Source organism: Arachis hypogaea, chromosome 10, assembly GCF_003086295.3.
Source record: "Arachis hypogaea cultivar Tifrunner chromosome 10, arahy.Tifrunner.gnm2.J5K5, whole genome shotgun sequence".
NCBI classification, from domain to species: domain Eukaryota; kingdom Viridiplantae; phylum Streptophyta; class Magnoliopsida; order Fabales; family Fabaceae; genus Arachis; species Arachis hypogaea.
In genome coordinates, this window is record NC_092045.1 from 92,288,282 (window position 1) to 92,302,848 (window position 14,567).

Here is a 14,567-nt window from a genome sequence, read left to right on the forward strand (position 1 = left end):
CTTTCCATGGCAAGCTTTGTATAGGGGTTCACCATCAACTGTGGCTACTTTCTTCCTCTCGGGGAAATACCCTGTGCGGCTGTCACTCGCACAGCTAACCAGTCTGGAGGCATCACCCATGGCTAATGGCTACATCCCATCCTCGCAGTGAAAACTAATGCACGCACTCTGTCACAGTACGGCTAATCACCGGTTGGTTCCCGCTCCTACTGGAATAGAATCCCTCTTTTGCGTCTGTCACTAACGCCCAGCAGGTTAAAGTTTGAAGCACGTCACAGTCATTCATTACCGGAATCCTACTCGGAATACCACAGACAAGGTGAGACTTTCCGGATTCCCAGGATCCTACTCGGAATACCACAGACAAGGTGAGACTTTCCGGATCCTCATAAATGCCGCCATCTATCTAGCTTATACCACGAAGATTCTGTTGGGGAATCTAAGAGATATGCATTCAAGCTCTGTTGCATGTAGAACGGAAGTGGTTGTCAATCACATACATTCATAAGTGAGAATAATAATGAGGGTAATTTGACTCATTATATTCATCATGTTCTTGGGTACGAATGAATATCTTGGAATAAGAATAAGAGAGATTTGAATAAAAGAAAATAGAACTTCATTAATACTTGAGGTACAGCAGAGCTCCACACCCTTAATCTATGGTGTGCAGAAACTCCACCGTTGAAAATACATAAGTGAAAAGAGGTTCAGGCATGGCCGAATGGCCAGCCCTCTCTAACGTGATCAATGATCCCCTAAGATGAAGAATAAAACAAAACTGAGATCAAAGATGTCTAATACAATAGATAAATATCCTATATATACTAGACTAGCTACTAGGGTTTACATGAGTAAGTAATTGATGTATAAATCCACTTCCGGGGCCCACTTGGTGTATGCTTGGGCTGAGCTTGATCATTCCACGAGCTAAGGCATTTCTTGGCGTCAAACTCCAGGTTATGACGTGTTTTGGGCGTTCAACTCCGGATCATGACGTTTTTCTGGCGTTTAACTCCAGACAGCAGCTTGTACTTGGCGTTTAACGCCAAGTTACGTCGTCATTCTTCGAATAAAGTATGGACTATTATATATTGTTGGAAAGCCCTGGATGTCTACTTTCCAACGCCGTTGAGAGCGCGCCAATTGGAGTTCTGTAGCTCAAGAAAATCCATTTCGAGTGCAGGGAGGTCAGAATCCAACAGCATCAGCAGTCCTTTTGTCAGCCTTCTTCAGAGTTTTGCTCAAATCCCTCAATTTCAGTCAGAATTTACCTGAAATCACAGAAAAACACACAAACTCATAGTAAAGTCCAGAAATGTGAATTTAACATAAAAACTAATGAAAACATCCCTAAAAGTAGCTCAAACTTACTAAAAACTATATGAAAACAATGCCAAAAAGCGTATAAATTATCCGCTCATCACAACACCAAACTTAAATTGTTGCTTGTCCCCAAGCAACTGAAAATCAAATAGGATAAAAAGAAGAGAATATACTATAAAGTCCAAAATATCAATGAATATTAATTTAATTAGATGAGCGGGACTTGTAGCTTTTTGTTTCTGAACAGTTTTGGCATCTCACTTTTTCCTTTGAAGTTCAGAGTGATTGGCTTCTCTAGGAACTTAGAATTTCAGATAGTGTTATTGACTTTCCTAGTTAGGCATGTTGATTCTTGAACACAGCTACTTTATGAGTCTTGGCTGTGGCCCTAAGCACTTTGTCTTCCAGTATTACCACCGGATACACAAATACCACAGACACATAACTGGGTGAACCTTTTCAGATTGTGACTCAGCTTTGCTAAAGTCCCCAGTTAGTGGTGTCCAGAGCTCTTAAGCACACTCTTTAGCTTTAGATCACGACTTTAACCATTCAGTCTCAAGCTTTTCACTTGGACCTTCATGACACAAGCACATGGTTAGGGACAGCTTGATTTAGCCGCTTAGGCCTGGATTTTTAATTTCCTTGGGCCCTCCTATCCATTAATGCTCAAAGCCTTGGATCCTTGCTTTAAAATTTTCGCCACTTTTTTTTTCTTTTTTTTTCACTGCTTTTTCTTGCTTCAAGAATCAATTTCATGATGTTTTTCAGATCATCAATAACATTTCTCTTTGTTCATCATTCTTTCAAGAACCAACAATTTTAACACTCATAAACAACAAGATCAAAAATATGCACTGTTCAAGCATTCATTCAGAAAACAAAAATTATTGCCACCACATCAATATAATTAAATTAAATTCAAGGATAAATTCGAATTCTATGTACTTCTTGTTCTTTTGAATTAAAACATTTTTCATTTAAGAGAGGTGAAAGACTAATGGATTTTATTCATAGCTTTTAAGGCATGGTTACACACTAATGATCATGAAGTAGAGACAAAAAAAAACATAGATAAACACAATGCTTAAAAACCGAAAACAGAAAGAAAATAAAGAACAAGGAATGAATCCACCTCTAGTGGCGTCTTCTTCTTGAAGGACCAATGATGTTCTTCAACTCTTCTTTGTCCCTTCCTTGCCTTTGTTGCTCCTCCCTCATTGCTCTTTGATCTTCTCTTATTTCTTGGAGAGTGAGGGCGTGTTCATGGTGTTCCACCCTTAGTTGTTCAACATTATGGCTCAAGTCTTTCAAAGAGGTACTAAGTTGCTCCCAATAGTTGTTGGGAGGGAAGTGCATTCCTTGAGGCATTTGTTGATGATGAACTTCCTCATGTTCTTCTTGAGGGCCGTGAGGAACTTCTCTTGTTTGCTCCATCCTTTTCTTGGTGATGGGCTTGTCTTCTTCAATGGAGACATCTCCATCTATGATAACTCCAGCTGAGTAGCATAAATGGCATATGAGGTGGGGGAAGGCTAGCCGTGCCATGTATGAAGGCTTGTCAGCTATTTTGTAGAGTTCATTGGATATGACTTCATGAACTTCCACTTCCTCTCCAATCATGATGCTATGAATCATGATGGCCCGATCCACAGTAACTTCAGATCGGTTGCTTGTAGGGATGATGGATCTTTGGATGAACTCCAACCATCCTCTAGCTACAGGCTTGAGGTCCAGTCTTCTTAGTTGGACTGGTTTGCCTTTGGAGTCTACTCTCCATTGGGCGCCTTCCACACAAATATCCATTAGGACTTGGTCCAACCTTTGATTATAGTTGACCCTTCTTGTGTAGGGGCGTTCATCACCTTGCATCATGGGTAGATGGAATGCCAACCTCACATTTTCCGGACTGAAATCTAAGTATTTCCCCCGAACCATTGTGATATAGTTCTTTGGATTCGGGTTCATACTTTGATCATGGTTCCTAGTGATCCATGCATTGGCATAGAACTCTTTGAACCATCAATATTCCAACTTGTTGCATGGGGTTGGTTATGACTTCCCACCCTCTTCTTTGAATTTCATGTTGGATTTCCGGATACTCATTCTTTTTTAGCTTGAAAGGGACCTCGGGGATCACCTTCTTCTTTGCCACAACATCATAGAAGTGGTCTTGATGGCTCTTGGAGATGAATCTCTCCTTCTCCCATGACTCGGAAGTGGAAGCTTTTGCCTTCCCTTTTCCTTTTCTTGAGGATATTCCGGTCTTGGGTGCCATTGATGGTGAATGAAAAATAAAAAGCTTAGGCTTTTTACCACACCAAACTTAAAATTTGCTCGTCCCGAGCAAAAAAGAAAAGAAGAGTAGAAGAAGAAGAAGAAGAGAATTTTGGTAGAGAAAGAGAGAAGGGGGTTTGGCTATATGAGAGAAGAAGAGGTAGTGTTGTGTGAAAATGAAGAAGAAAGGAGAGGTATTTATAGGGAGGGGGGAGGGTTAGGTTTCGGCCAATATGGGTGGGAAAGGGTGGGGAATTGAATTTGAATTTTATGAGGGTAGGTGGGGTTTATAGGGAAGAGGGGGTTGATGTGAGTGGTGCATGGGGAAATTGGGAAGAGGAGTTGAGGTGATTGGTGAAGGTTTTTGGGAAGTGTGACATTGAACATGAGATTTGGATTAGGATTAAAAGAAAAGGTAGGTGGGGATCCTGTGGGGTCCACAGGTCCTGAGGTGAAAAGAAATACCATTCCTTCACCATATAGGCGTGTAAATTGCCTTCATGCATCATTCTGGCGTTCAAACGCCCATTGATGCATGTTCTGGGCGTTAAACGCCCATGTGATGCTTGTTTCTGGCGTTGAATGCCAGTTTCAAGCTTGTTTCTGGCGTTCAGCGCCAGATTGTCCTCTGTGTGCGCATCCTGGCGTTAAATGCCAGGTTGTTGCTTGTTTTGGGCGTTCAGCGCCAGAAAGATGCTCTGTTCTGGCGTTGAACGCCAGCCAGATGCATCTTACTGGCGTTGAACGCCAGTCTGCGCTGCCCCAGGGTGAGAAAAATTTTTTCTTCTGTTTTTGACTCTGTTTTTAATTTCTTTGATTTTTTTCGTGACTCCTCATGATCATGTACCTAATTAAACACAAAAATAACACCAAAACAAAATAAAATAAAATTAGATAAATAAAATTGGGTTGCCTCCCAACAAGCGCTTCTTTAATGTCAATAGCTTGACAGTGGCTCTCATGGAGCCACAAGATGATCAGGTCAATTTAGTGTGTTGTCTCCACACCAAACTTAGAGTTTGGATATGGAATTTGAACACCAAACTTAGAGTTTGGTTGTGGCCTCACAACACCAAACTTAGAGTTTGACTGTGTGGGCCCTTCTTGACCTTGAATTGAGAGAACCTCTTCATGCTTACTCTCTTTTGTCACAGAGGGATGACCATGTGCTTGAAACACAAGGTATTCCCCATTTAATTGAAGGACTAACTCTCCTCTGTTGACATCTATCACAGCTTCTGCTGTGGCTAGGAAAGGTCTTCCTAGGATGATGCATTCATCATCTTCCTTCCTAGTATCTAGGATTATGAAATCAGTAGGGATGTAAAAGCCTTCAACCTTTACTAGCACGTCCTCTACTGTTCCATAAGCTTGTCTTATTGACTTATCTGCCAATTGTAATGAGAACAAGGCAGGTTGTACCTCAATGATTCCCAGCTTCTCCATTACAGAGAGTGGCATCAGATTTATCCCTGACCCAAGATCACATAGAGCTTTTTCAAAGCTCATGGTGCCAATGGTGCAAGGTATTAAGAACTTGCCAGGATCTTGTTTCTTTTGAGGTAGAGTTTCCTGAATCCAAGTATCTAAGTCACTAATGAGCAAGGGAGGTTCACTTTCCCAAGTCTCATTACCAAATAGTTTGGCATTCAGCTTCATGATAGCTCCTAAATATTGAGCAACTTGCTCTCCAGTCACATCTTCATCCTCTTCAGAGGATGAATAATAGTCAGAGCTCATGAATGGCAGAAGGAGATTTAGTAGAATCTCTATGGTCTCTAAGTGAGCCTCAGATTCCTCAGGATCCTTAATAGGAAGCTCCTTCTTGCTTGAGGAACGTCCCAGGAGGTCTTCCTCACTGGGATTTTCGTCCTCCTCCTCCTTGATGCATTCGGCCACATTGACTAAGTCAATGGCCTTGCATTCTCCTTTTGGATTTTCTTCTGTATTGCTTGGGAGAATACTGGGAGGAGTTTCAATAACTTTCTTACTCAGCTGGCCCACTTGTGCCTCCAAATTCCTAATGGAGGATCTGGTTTCATTCATGAAACTGAAAGTGGCTTTTGACAGATCAGAGACTATATTAGCTAAATTAGAATTATTTTGTTCAGAGTTCTCTGTCTGTTGCTGAGAAGATGATGGATATGGCTTACTATTATTCAGCCTATTGCGTCCACCATTGTTAAAACCTTGTTGAGGTTTTTGTTGATCCTTCCATGAGAAATTTGGATGATTTCTCCATGATGAGTTATAGGTGTTTCCATAAGGTTCACCTAAGTAATTAACCTCTGCCATGGCAGGGTTCTCAAGATCATAAGCTTCTTCAGAAGCTACCTCTCTAGTACTGTTGGATGCATGTTGCAATCCATTCAGATTTTGAGAGATTATGTTGACCTGTTGAGTCAACATTTTGTTCTGAGCCAATATGGCATTCAGAGCATCAATTTCAATAACTCCTTTCTTCTGAGGGACCCCATTATTCACGGAATTCCTCTCAGAGGTGTACATGAACTGGTTGTTTGCAACCATGTCAATGAGTTCTTGAGCCTCTTCAGGCGTTTTCTTCAGGTGAATAGATCCACCTGCAGAATGGTCCAATGACATTTTCGAAAATTCAGAGAGACCATAATAGAATATATCTAATAGGGTCCATTCTGAAAACATGTCAGATGGACATCTCTTGGTCAGCTGCTTGTATCTTTCCCAAGTTTCATAGAGGGATTCACCATCTTTTTGTTTGAAGGTTTGAACATCCACTCTCAGCTTGCTCAGCTTTTGAGGAGGAAAGAATTTATCCAAGAAGGCAGTGACCAGCTTATCCCAGGAGTCCAGACTATCCTTAGGTTGTGAATCCAACCATATTCTAGCTCTGTCTCTTACAGCAAAAGGGAAAAGCATGAGTCTGTAGACTTCAGGATTAACTCCATTTGTCTTTACAGTATCACAGACCTGCAAGAACTCAGTTAAGAACTGATAAGGATCTTCAGATGGAAGTCCATAAAACTTGCAGTTTTGTTGCATTAATGCAACTAGTTGAGGCTTAAGCTCAAAGTTATTGGCTCCAATGGCAGGAATGGAGATGCTTCTTCCATCAAACTTGGATGTTGGCTTTGTGAAGTCACCAAGCATTCTCCTTGCATTATTATTATTATTTTCGGCTGCCATGTCTTTCTCTTGTTCGAAAATTTCTGAAAGGTTGTTTCTGGATTGTTGTAATTTAACTTCTCTTAATTTTCTCTTCAGAGTCCTTTCAGGTTCTGGATCAACTTCAACAAGAGTGCCTTTTTCCCTGTTCCTGCTCATATGAAAGAGAAGAAAACAAGAAAAGAAAAAGGAATCCTCTATGTCACAGTATAGAGATTCCCTTATGTTAGTAGAAGAAGAAAGAGGGTAGAAGAAAGAAGAAGGATGGATTCGGATTTTTGGATGAAGAGAGGTGAAGAGAAGTGTTAGTAATTAATTAATTAATTAGAATAAGAGAGGAGAAGAGAAATTTTCGAAAATAAATTTTGAAAAAGGGGTTAGTATTTTCGAAAATTAAAGATAAAATATAATTAAAATTAAAACATGAAACAAAAAGAATTTTTTGAAAAAGAGAGGGAGAATTTTCAAAAATTAGAGAGGGAAAAGTAGTTAGGTGGTTTTGAAAAAGATAAGAAACAAACAAAAAGTTAGTTAGTTGATTGAAAAAGATTTGAAATCACATTTTGAAAAAGATAAGAAGATAAGAAAAAGATAAGATATTTTGAAATCAAATTTTGAAAAAGATAAAACTTTTGAAAAAGATAAGATAAAAGATAAAAAGATAAATTTGAAAAAGATATTTGAAAAAGATTTAATTTTTAAAATTACTTAACTAACAAGAAACTACAAGATAAGATTCTAGAACTTAAAGATTGAACCTTTCTTAACAAGAAAGTAACAAACTTCAAATTTTTGAACCAATCACATTACTTGTTAGTTAATTTTCGAAAATTAGATATAAAAGATAAGAAAAAGATTTTGAAAATATTTTGAAAAAGATTTTTGACATTTTCGAAAAATAGAAAAAAAAATGAAAAAGATATGATTTTTGAAAAAGATTTTAAAAAGATAAGATTTTTAAAATTGAAATTTTGACTTGACTTGTAAGAAACAACTAATTTTAAAAAAAATTTTGACCAAGTCAACCCAAAATTTCGAAAATTTGGAGGGAAATAAGGAAAATATATTTTTGATTTTTAAATTTTTAAAGAAAAACACAAAAATGACCCAAAACATGAAAATTTTGGATCAAGACACAAGATGCATGCAAGAATGCTATGAATGTCAAGATGAACACCAAGAACACTATGAAGATCATGATGAACATCAAGAACATAATTTTGAAAAATTTTTGATGCAAAGAAAACATGCAATACACCAAACTTAGAAATCTTTAATGCATGAAAAATATGAATGCAAAAATGCACATGAAAAACAACAAAAGACACAAAACAAGAAATCATCAAGATCAGACAAGAAGACTTGTCAAGAACAACTTGAAGATCATGAAGAACACTATGAATGCATGAGATTTTCGAAAAATGCAAGAAAAATTTTGAAAGCATGCAATTGACACCAAACTTAAAATTTAACACAAGACTCAAACAAGAAACACAAAATATTTTTTATTTTTATGATTTTCTAATTTTTTTTTGAATTTTTATTATTTTTTTCGAAAAAATAAATTTTGGAAAAACAAAAAATAAAAGAAAAATTTTGAAAAAGATTTTGAAAAGAAAATTACCTAATCTGAGCAACAAGATGAACCGTCAGTTGTTCATACTCGAACAATCCCCGGCAACGGCGCCAAAAACTTGGTGGACGAAATTGTGATTCATTCTTTTCTTTGTATACTCTGATGACATTGTTTATTTTCACAACTCCGTTCAACTAACCAGCAAGTGTACTGGGTCGTCCAAGTAATAAACCTTACGTGAGTAAGGGTCGAATCCACAGAGATTGTTGGTATGAAGCAAGCTATGGTCACCTTGCAAATCTCAGTCAGGCAGATTAAAATTGTTTTATGGGTTTTCGAAAATTGCAAGTTAAGGAAATAAACAATAAAAGGGATAGAACACTTATGCAGATTCATTGGTGGGAATTTCAGATAAGCGGATGGAGATGCTGTAGAGCTCTCGGACGCCTGCTCTCCTATTGCTTCTACTCAATCCTTCTTACTCCTTTCCATGGCAAGCTCTGTATAGGGGTTCACCATCAACTGTGGCTACTTTCTTCCTCTCGGGGAAATACCCTGTGCGGCTGTCACTCGCACAGCTAACCAGTCTGGAGGCATCACCCATGGCTAATGGCTACATCCCATCCTCGCAGTGAAAACTAATGCACGCACTCTGTCACAGTACGGCTAATCACCGGTTGGTTCCCGCTCCTACTGGAATAGAATCCCTCTTTTGCGTCTGTCACTAACGCCCAGCAGGTTAAAGTTTGAAGCACGTCACAGTCATTCATTACCGGAATCCTACTCGGAATACCACAGACAAGGTGAGACTTTCCGGATTCCCAGGATCCTACTCGGAATACCACAGACAAGGTGAGACTTTCCGGATCCTCATAAATGCCGCCATCTATCTAGCTTATACCACGAAGATTCTGTTGGGGAATCTAAGAGATATGCATTCAAGCTCTGCTGCATGTAGAACGGAAGTGGTTGTCAATCACATACATTCATAAGTGAGAATAATAATGAGGGTAATTTGACTCATTATATTCATCATGTTCTTGGGTACGAATGAATATCTTGGAATAAGAATAAGAGAGATTTGAATAAAAGAAAATAGAACTTCATTAATACTTGAGGTACAGCAGAGCTCCACACCCTTAATCTATGGTGTGCAGAAACTCCACCGTTGAAAATACATAAGTGAAAAGAGGTTCAGGCATGGCCGAATGGCCAGCCCTCTCTAACGTGATCAATGATCCCCTAAGATGAAGAATAAAACAAAACTGAGATCAAAGATGTCTAATACAATAGATAAATATCCTATATATACTAGACTAGCTACTAGGGTTTACATGAGTAAGTAATTGATGTATAAATCCACTTCCGGGGCCCACTTGGTGTATGCTTGGGCTGAGCTTGATCATTCCACGAGCTAAGGCATTTCTTGGCGTCAAACTCCAGGTTATGACGTGTTTTGGGCGTTCAACTCCGGATCATGACGTTTTTCTGGCGTTTAACTCCAGACAGCAGCTTGTACTTGGCGTTTAACGCCAAGTTACGTCGTCATTCTTCGAATAAAGTATGGACTATTATATATTGTTGGAAAGCCCTGGATGTCTACTTTCCAACGCCGTTGAGAGCGCGCCAATTGGAGTTCTGTAGCTCAAGAAAATCCATTTCGAGTGCAGGGAGGTCAGAATCCAACAGCATCAGCAGTCCTTTTGTCAGCCTTCTTCAGAGTTTTGCTCAAATCCCTCAATTTCAGTCAGAATTTACCTGAAATCACAGAAAAACACACAAACTCATAGTAAAGTCCAGAAATGTGAATTTAACATAAAAACTAATGAAAACATCCCTAAAAGTAGCTCAAACTTACTAAAAACTATATGAAAACAATGCCAAAAAGCGTATAAATTATCCGCTCATCACCTGTCCTAGTGGCTGATGATATCATCTGTCGGTTATAAAGCCAGCTCGACAAGTCTTGGTAGCTAACCATTGGACTGTCCCTCTGTCGCGCATTACCAACTCGAGTTATTCTCGATCATCATCGTGATCATAATCATAATACATATCCAATACCCTCTCTGGTGTATATTCACGGGAGCGAGCTCATCTGGGACTTTCACAGTGCCCCACACTTACGACATAGGGTCAGCAGAGTCTCGAGTCTCCACCTGGAACACGTGGTGGCTAGCCACTGCTTTCTTCCAGGGAAACTCGTGTCTCCGATAGTGGAAGTGCAAATCACAATTATCAATAATTCAGCATATATACATTCATTCTCAGCCATAAATCAACATTCATATTAGCCTTTCGGCTTAAATTCATAATTCATAGTTAGTCATCCGACTCATAACATATTCCACAATCAGCCATGATTCATTATCATACACAGCCATTCCGGCTCATAACAAAATAGCACTTCCACCACTCAACATCATCAAATTCATAAAATCAGCATTTAAGCCATAAATCACTTTTTCTCAATTCATTTCACTTTGAAATCAAATTTCAACTCTTTTCAGCCTTGGCTTTACAGATCTCATTTCTCAAATCATCTCAGACTCATAAGCCACTTTTACTCAAAGTAAGTTCCCTTTTTAAAACAAAGCCACCCTCGGCATTCTCTTTCCAAAACTTCCAAAACCATGGCAAGTTTAGGATTTATTTTAAAATATTCAAAATCACCCATCCAACAACGGGATTTTATAACAAAAGTTACTCGGCAGAGTCCCAAGTCTTTAGGGAATGTCAACCTATATCAACTCCTTCAAATTCATTGAAACTCTTAAAATCCTAGATTCTCGGTTCAAGTAAATAAAACTGAATTTATTATGAAACCGAATCATACAAAATCACAAGTTCCAACCCAGTCCAAAAATCAATTCACTTGAAACGGAACCAGTTCATTTGAATCAAACCACTTTCATATTTCTTCTTGAAACCCATTTTTTTAACCTCTTCCAAAATGCCTCAAACTTAATTATTCAGTCAAAAGTATAGTTTCCTTTAAAATTACTAAAAGCTCCTTTTTATATTTAAATCAATATTAGAGAATCATTCTTTACTTTAGTGATTCAAATGATAAAAATAGTTCATTTCTAAATAAGTCGAACTCAATGCATAAAGTTCACTTAAATAAATTAAGTTCGAAAACATAAATATTCTCTTAATAATTCAAATTATACAATTTCTCAAATCCAAACCTTTTTAAATAGATTTTCAAACAGGTCTAGGATTTTTATAGAAATTTCAGCAGCACCTCCTCTAAAACTTGGACTTTGCCACCCGGTTTGGGTCCCAACTAAACCGTTCCTCAATCCTTTCAACAGTCCAAAATCCAAATCAATTCAAAATCAAGCTAAATCCAACAGTCACCTCATTTGCATATCCCAAGAAAACCATTTCAAAATCAAATCATTATCAACTGATTTAACTCATTTCCAAAGCTTTAAAGAAATGGTTCAGCAACAAATCATTTGTCAAAACCAAGTCAATTAAGCTGAATCCAAAAGTGCATTCGATGTTTCACATTATCAAGAAAATTAACTCAATTCAAATCAATTCTCAACGGATTAAACTCGATCTCAAATCTTTAAAAGAATCAACTTGAAAACATTCCGTTTCACAAAACCGCACAACAATCCAACCAAATAATATTCATAATCATTCGAGACAATCAAACAAATACATACGGCTGATACAATCACAAAATACACATTGTCTCACATCAGTATCCATATGTAATAATTCCAATATATAAAATATAGTTTTCGGAAAGCACTCCTACCTCAAATGTCGAAACCCGAAAACTCTAAAACTCATCATAACTTGTTTCCTCTTAGCCCGAAATTGCGGCAGCCGCAACCTCAGCTCCAAAACATTTTCTCAGCAACCACAATAACTCTACTCGCAACACGTAATAATCAGGACTCAAACTCACATTACCAAAGCTCAGATTCATTAACTAAACACAACAGAATACTAATGCGAAACTTTTCGAAATATAATTACTTATTGAAGTAACACAATGAGGCAGCTGCAATTCCGAACCGACCCGGCAACAGCTCTGGTAGTAGCCAAAAGCTCCGGTGGCTCAACAACAACCCTAAATTTCAACGCGCAAATACCGGAACTCAACCCTGTGTAACCAATAGAATTTCCAACGAATTATAACAGAGCACTAACTCTAAGGGGGTTTCGAAAACAAAACGCTTACCAAGAAGACAGGGTTTTGGACGGCAGTTTTCAACAACCACAGCCGCAACGGCACAGCTTCCAGTAGGATCAAATAGAGTGGCGGTAATATCCGAGCATCTTTCGGCGAGTTTCATCAGCGACGGTAAGAATGGCGGCCCGGGGTGACGACGACGCGGCTCCACCACCAGTGACCGAGAAGCACGGCAGAGGCATTTACCCCCACTCAATAGTGTTCTCTCCCTCAATCGGCCTTCTTCCACCCATGAGCTCCTCCCTTGGCATACCAGAGAAGAAAAAACGAAGCTTCATAAATGGTGGCTTGGACCACAGGGACCCAGGAGCGGCGACCGCAACCACCGAAACGGCGTTCACGGCCTGGCAGCGGCGAAAAAAGGCAGTGGAGACGATAACGGATCTGAGGCAGGGAGGTACGGCTGCACGAACAGAACCTTCCCTCCGCCAATCCCCCTCTCTCCTCGAGCTTCTCTTTCCTTTGAAACTCGCTCGTGGTTGCCCTGGGAGCTCGACGATGGCGATGGCACATGGCGGCACAGCGGGTCGCGCTCCTCGCATGCGCTCTCCCTCTCTCTGCCCAGTCTCTTCTCCACCATGGGTGTGTGTTTGTTCGGTGTGTGTGGGTTGATGAAATCTGAGGGTGAGGTTATGAAGGGAAAAATGTGGGTGACGGCGGTAACTGACGGCAAGACGTGGCAGGTTCGGCGAGCTGCTTCCTCCCTTTTCTCCCTTTCATGCTTCTGTTTCATTCCTTTCATGGAAAAGGAAAAATGAAACCGTGTGCACTGCTGCTTTGGGGGGAAAGGGAATTTCGGCTACAGTTGGGTGTGGGGGAAAAGGGAACCGGGTCCGGTAACAGGTTGCTAGGTTAGGGTTTCATTATTTTCAAAATTAGGGTTAGGGGTGATTTGGTAATTTCACATAGAATTGGGAATGATACAATGATTGAAACCAAATTAAATTCAACACTAATTGTATATAGAAAATATTATCTGCTCATCAATTTTATAAATTATTTTTAATAAAATGTCCAAATCAAATAATTAAAAAAATATACTTAATTTCTTCATTTTTCAAAATAGCAGATTAATATTTAAAATATTACTTATTTAATCCAAATCATATAAAATCTTTTATTATTTCACAACTGCCAAATTAATAATTCAAATATAGAAAATAATTCAATAATTGTAAAATTGGATAATAAATCCTAATTTATTTCAAATTCAATTAATCAAAACTTGCTCTAATTTTCTTTAATAAAGAAATTTCTGAAATTAAAGCTACAGAAATACTGAATTGAAATTAGTTCATGATAACCCTTTTTCAAAAGCTCTGGGTCTTACATACAAGATCAAAGAAGCATTCACGAACAAAACCATCCACATCAACAAGTCTCAAAACAATAGACATTTGCTCTTTTTTAGATTCATCACGAGCTTCATCAATGATGATACAAAATTTGGCATCTCTAATATCCTTTCTAAATTCTAATTGAGTTTCTCACTATTGTAGCAAGAACATGTAGAATTTCTTTCTGAACATCACTTGAAGTATATTTAGCAAATCTAGGAGCATTTTCCAAAACAAGCTTCTGAATACTATTATTGTAAGAACCCAAATTTTTTAACAATTCAATAAAGTTACCTCTTTTATCTGAATTCGAGCTTTCATCATGGCCTCTATAAGCGCAACCTTGAAAAGTCAACCATCTAATACAATCAATAGATGCTCCAAGTCAAAGTCAACCATCTAATACAATCAATAGATGCTCTAAGTCTATGTCGATTATTCTCAATTTCCTCTAATGTTTGTCATTTCATAAGTATATCAACATGTTGTAATTGCTTTATCAAATCATCACGTGATTTCGTTGCCCTGTGATGGAACGAATTGATGCCTTTGCCAATATGATTCAAAAGAGGATAATGTTTTCCACTAATTACCTTCTTCCAGTTCCTGAAGTCGTTTTCAATGAAAACATTTGATCCTGTGTTAATTGAAGATTCTATAGCAAATAGGTAGCATGGTAAACAATATACAG

The 14,567-nt window shown here is 38.4% G+C and overlaps 1 long non-coding RNA gene across 1 annotated transcript; it reads right to left on the reverse strand.

Moving 5' to 3' along the window:
- Nucleotides 1-9,409: 9,409 nt before the first annotated feature.
- On the reverse strand, nt 9,410-13,374 carry LOC140175868 (uncharacterized). The gene is made up of 5 exons (XR_011866752.1): nt 12,528-13,374; nt 12,323-12,450; nt 12,099-12,214; nt 10,235-10,531; nt 9,410-10,081 (listed from the first exon to the last, which is right to left on the reverse strand). It is a non-coding gene; the product is annotated as an uncharacterized lncRNA (long non-coding RNA).
- Between the last annotated feature and the right edge of the window lie 1,193 nt (nt 13,375-14,567).